The sequence below is a fragment of the Bos javanicus genome, chromosome 10, assembly GCF_032452875.1.
Source record: "Bos javanicus breed banteng chromosome 10, ARS-OSU_banteng_1.0, whole genome shotgun sequence".
Taxonomy (NCBI): Eukaryota; Metazoa; Chordata; class Mammalia; order Artiodactyla; family Bovidae; genus Bos; species Bos javanicus.
In genome coordinates, this window is record NC_083877.1 from 7990029 (window position 1) to 7995178 (window position 5150).

Sequence of the window (5150 nt, forward strand, 5' to 3'; positions counted from 1 at the left end):
TGACTCTTTGCGACACCATGGACTGCAGCCTACCAGGCTCCTCTGTCCATGTTCATGTCCATTTTCCAGGCAAGAGTACTGGAGTGGGGTGCCATTGCCTTCTCCGAGAAATAATTATAAGTAACAAAAAAATAGACTTCTAGTTTTTAAGAGCATTTGTATTTGCTTATTAGTTAAAAGACTGGAAACCTGCTAAATGCCAAACCCTGGAGGACTGCTTTTCCAAAACTATTATACCCATTCCAAATGATATATATTAAGTGTATGTAATGGTATTAAGTGCTTATAATACTTAATTTTTAAAAAAGCAAGATGCAGTATGTACATGCAATATGAAACCAGAAATATGGGAAGAAAAAACAAATTCATGTGGGATCTATTAGCAAAGGCTGATAGGGAATATACCAACACATTTAAATTTGTGTTTGGAGAGTTGGGTTACTTTTTTCCTTTCATGAATTTACCCTTTTTGAGTATGTGCTTGCTGCATGCTAAGTCGCTTCAGTCATGTCCGACTCTTTGCATCCCCATGCACTATAGCCCGCCAGGCTCCTCTGTCCACGGGATTCTCCAGGCAAGAATACTGGAGTGGGTTGCCATGCCCCCCTCCTGGGGATCTTCCTGACCCAGGGATCCAACCATGTCTCTTATGCCTCCTGCATTGGCAGGTGGGTTCTTTACCACTAGCGCTGCCTGGGAAGCCCAAGTATGTACTACCTCTCTAACAAAAACGCAGTGCACATTAAAACAAAACAAAAACCAAATATACAAACAGAAAAACACGCCCTGATACTACATTCTTTATTTTCTCCCCAAGGTACAAAGGTATTCAGAACTTCCTCTACTAGTTTTTTTCTTTGTTTTAATCTACAGCAATTTTGAAGCAGGCACTCTGGAGCATTTCCTAGCCACCGATTAGTATTTCGTGCTTGGTATGTTATTCAAGCAGGAGATGAAAATGTTAGAAAATTCTATGAGTCTATACCTACATTTGACAGGTTCACACTTCTTGCATAATTATCTTGTGGAACCCTAGAATTCTACAAAACTTGAAAATGTCTTTAGCCAGACTCTGAAGCCAAGAGTGTCTTTATTTGTCCTCAACAGCTACCAGAACGTTCAGTACAGCATTTTGTTAACACACATAACCAGAGCTGTACTTTTTCCTCTGATAGACTTTATACTTGTATCAAAAGGGCTGGTCATTTATTTTCCTCTGGAATTTCTCCTTCCTTCTCAAGGAGCAAACATTATTTACTCATAACAAAACAGAAACCTTTATTCTGACTGATTTTTGTTGCATAATTATGTCAGTCCTCTTATTCTTAAAAATGAATGTATGTATGTAACCCATATATTATCTAGTATTTGAAAAATCTGATTAATTCTTCCATAAGCTCCTTTTTTTAAAAACGGGCTTTAGCTGTTTATGGAGGTGCCCAGTGGCTGTGTGAGCTGAGAGGAGTTCGCCGAGTTCCAGAAATTACTCAAGGTGAGGACGATTGATGGCAGAATAGCGCATGAATTAAACACCACGGTTCCAACAGGGTCCTTCCCTGGGAAAATTAATGCCAGCCAAATCTGTAAGCAACTTTGAGTCATTGATGGTGGCCTATGTCAGTTGGGACAGAGTCATTTAAAACAGTATAGCTCAGACCTCATCAGTAGTAAAACAGCTCTGAGACGAGACAGAAAAGAATTTGGATGATTTAACATTATTAAAGGAAGTTAGAAAAGAACAGACAGAGTTGAAATGGATGCAGTCAGAACTGAATGTTGAAAAAGTGGTCAATGACAGGAGCCGGGAGGTGTTTAATGAACACTGCCAAATTCACTTCAAGCCTGCAAAGAATGAATTAAAACATACCTTTCCTACACCGGCACCCGAGAGTTACAGGTTGAGTGTTGCCTCTGGATCAGGGGAGGAAGTGAAGTGAAAGTGTTGGTTGCTCAGTCCCACTTTTTGCGACCCAATGGACTATAGCCTGCCAAGCTCCCCTGTCCATGGAATTCTCCAGGCAAGAATACTGGAGTGGGTTGCCATTTCCTACTCCAGGGGATCTTCCCAACCCAGGGACTGAACCCAGGTCTCCTGCATTGCAGGCAGATTCTTAACCATCTGAGCCACCAGGGAAGCCCAGGTACTGCTCCTGGGGTCAGGGCTGGGGGTGTTAATTCCCCATCACTTTTCGACTTCTGAGCAGGACCACATTCAGGAAAGTGAATGGTTTCAGAAAAAAAATCCTCAGTGCAGGTGTAGACAGCTGAAAGTCAGCCAGAGAAGGACGATGAATCAGTGAGCTTCAAGGAATGCAAGCAGGGCCCTGACAGCATCGGCTGCGTCATATTAATCCCCAAACTCACTTTAGGTCTCCTGAGATTTTTTTTTTTATTGACATATTTGCAATGTTGTGTTAGTTTCAAGTGTATAGCAAAGTGATTCAGTTATACATCTATACATGTACATTGCAAATACTTCAATTAAAAATATATATATTCTTTCTCGGATTTCTTTCTTTCTTTCTTTCTTTTTTTTTTTTTTTTGGCTGTGTTTCACGGCTTAGATCTCCCACCAGGGATTGAGTCCAGGCCCCAGCAGTTATAACACTGACTCCTAACCACTGAACCACCAGAGAAGTCCAAGATTCTTTTCCATTATAGATTATTCCAAGATAAACAGTAGGGTTCCCTGTGATCCACAGTAGGTGCTTGCTGTTTACCTACTCTATATGTAGTAGTGTGTATGTTTTTAGAGTTAACTCTAAAGCAAGTGTGGGGCTGTGGGCTTCTGGGAGCAGACTCCACAGGGAGCCACCAGAATTCATTTAGAGACCTAGACGCTCGTACTCCTTATTTACATAAAAGAAATTTAGCAGAGTCATAGGTTTCTATTACCTCCATTCATGTAGAAGGAAAGGGCCATGCCAGTTAGAATACACTAATTTGGTAAATAAGTCTTACAGTTGTCTTTAGACTATTTGGGAAAGCAGAGACATCATTTATAACATCTTTGCCAGGGCAGCAAATTATCGAGTAAGACAACCTATTACTGACCTTTATTTAGAGATCAATGATTCCTCACAGAGGCCATGGCAAAAATTTCTGACGTCAGAGTAGCACAAGACTCCCTTGTTCATATCATGCATCCCAACACAAGTTGGTAATCGTTACAAATAATCACTACATCCCTACATGGAACAGGAGAGCAAGACTGATTCTCTGTGAATTTGACTTTTTTGGAGAATGTTCTCAGAATCAATATAAAGATATCAAATTGGTATCTGTTCTTCTGCATGAGTGGAGAAGAGGTAGAGGCCCTGGGTCAGATATCTTGGGTTCAAAGCTTGGACTCTGCACCCTTTCAGATGAATCTCCTCATCTGAAGAATAATCTAACCTCTCTGGGCCCATTGTCTTTCTCAGTAATATGGGAATTAACAATAGTACCCAGATGGCTCAACCGGGAAAGAATCTGCCTGCAATGCAGGAGCTGAGGGAGACTCGGGTTCAATCTTTGGGTCAGGAAGATCCCTGGAGGAGGAAATGGCAACCCACTCCAGTATTCTTGCCTAAAAAATCCCATGGAAAGAGGAGCCTGGTGAGCTACAGTCCAAAGGGTTGCAAAGAGTCAGACACGACTGAAGCAACTGAGCACAGCACATACAGACCCTGTACTGAGCGCTAGAGCTATTGTGGAGTTAGATAAAGAAGTCACTTCATACTGTGGCCAGAAACTTGCTCAGAAAATGTCAACAATTATTTTAATTACTTCTAAAAGTGGCAGTTCCATTTCAGTTAAAATCTTATTATCTGACATGTTCTATCAGTATTGTTAAATTGAATTTGGCTGTTTAATTTAGTTTTGTTTGTGTTGAATTTGTGCTTTTTATAGTTGGATAAACACAAGATATTTATACTTTCTTTGGAAAACATACCATTATAGTAAAAATAACTTCAGCCAACATTTGAGGCGCATGCCTTCCTCAAGATTTTCTTAAAACTCTGGTCTATGTCTATAATACATTTTGTAGAAGAGCCCTTGTTACTCTTTTTCTTTAGAGTGTTTTTAGCAAGGAATTAACCGTGACTGGGTTGTTATTCAAGGGAGAGGACTGTGAGCCTGCTGCTGCTGCTGGTGCTGCTAAGTCGCTTCAGTCGTCCCACTCTGTGCAACCCTGTAGACTGGGGCCCACCACACTCCCCTGTCTCTGGGATTCTCCAGGCAAGAACACTGGAGTGGGTGTGAGCCTGCTTAGAGGATTGGAAAGCGGAGGGGCTTCTGGGCATGGTGGGGTGGGCAGCTGATGCTTGAAGGTTCTCTTACCCTGTCCCTGGGTACATACAGTGGGAGCAAGGAGAGCCATGGGGGATGGGGCCCTTTGCACTGATCATGACAGAGGAATCCCCAGATTCCTCTCCTGAGTAGGTCCAGGAATCCCAGGGGTGCCCACTGCATCCCAAGGGGCCCCCTGGGATTCCTGGTTCTATCCAAGAGAGGGATCTGGAGAGGAAAGACAGATTCCTTGCTCCAAGTAGGATGGGGCCACCAAGTCACATTAATTTAAATACAGTGAAGTTGGACATAATATATGCATCCTCTCTGATTTCTGTTGGTGACTTTTCATCTTTAGGAAGTTGCGTTGGGGAAAGGAAGTGCAGTTGTCTGGGAGGCTTAGCTGCGAAATCTCAGCAACAATGAGGACCCCTTCTGCACCTAATGCTGCCTCTCGGTGATGGAGGCAGCACTTGTCCCATCCGCGAGTTCAAAGGCAGCAGCGCAGCCTCAGTCCTGCCCTGACCCAGCAGGGAATCCTGCCCTGTTATCTGTTAGTCAGCCCCTTGTTACCCTTTGCAATCTCACCATAAATTAATTGGGACTGGCATCTGTCAAGACATTAGGATCTATGCCCACGGAGGGTTCAGGTAAAATGGAAAAGCAAGCTGCTTCTTTAGAAATGTGAACACTGCATTGTCAAGAAAGGGGAAAACTGTGCTGAGTGATGAAGAAATTATTCGCATTGTCTTGGGGAAAGACTCCTCTGTATTAGTGGAAGAAGGTAAAAGCCCTGTCAGATACAAGTCAAGGAAGACGAGTAATTAATAATCAGCTCTGGGCTCGGTGTGAAAACCTGGAAAACTGAAAATGGGCTT

The 5150-nt window shown here is 42.6% G+C and overlaps 1 pseudogene; it reads left to right on the forward strand.

Moving 5' to 3' along the window:
* Window positions 1-321: 321 nt before the first annotated feature.
* On the forward strand, window positions 322-2470 carry LOC133255580 (protein MIX23-like; annotated as a pseudogene).
* The last annotated feature ends 2680 nt before the right edge of the window (window positions 2471-5150 follow it).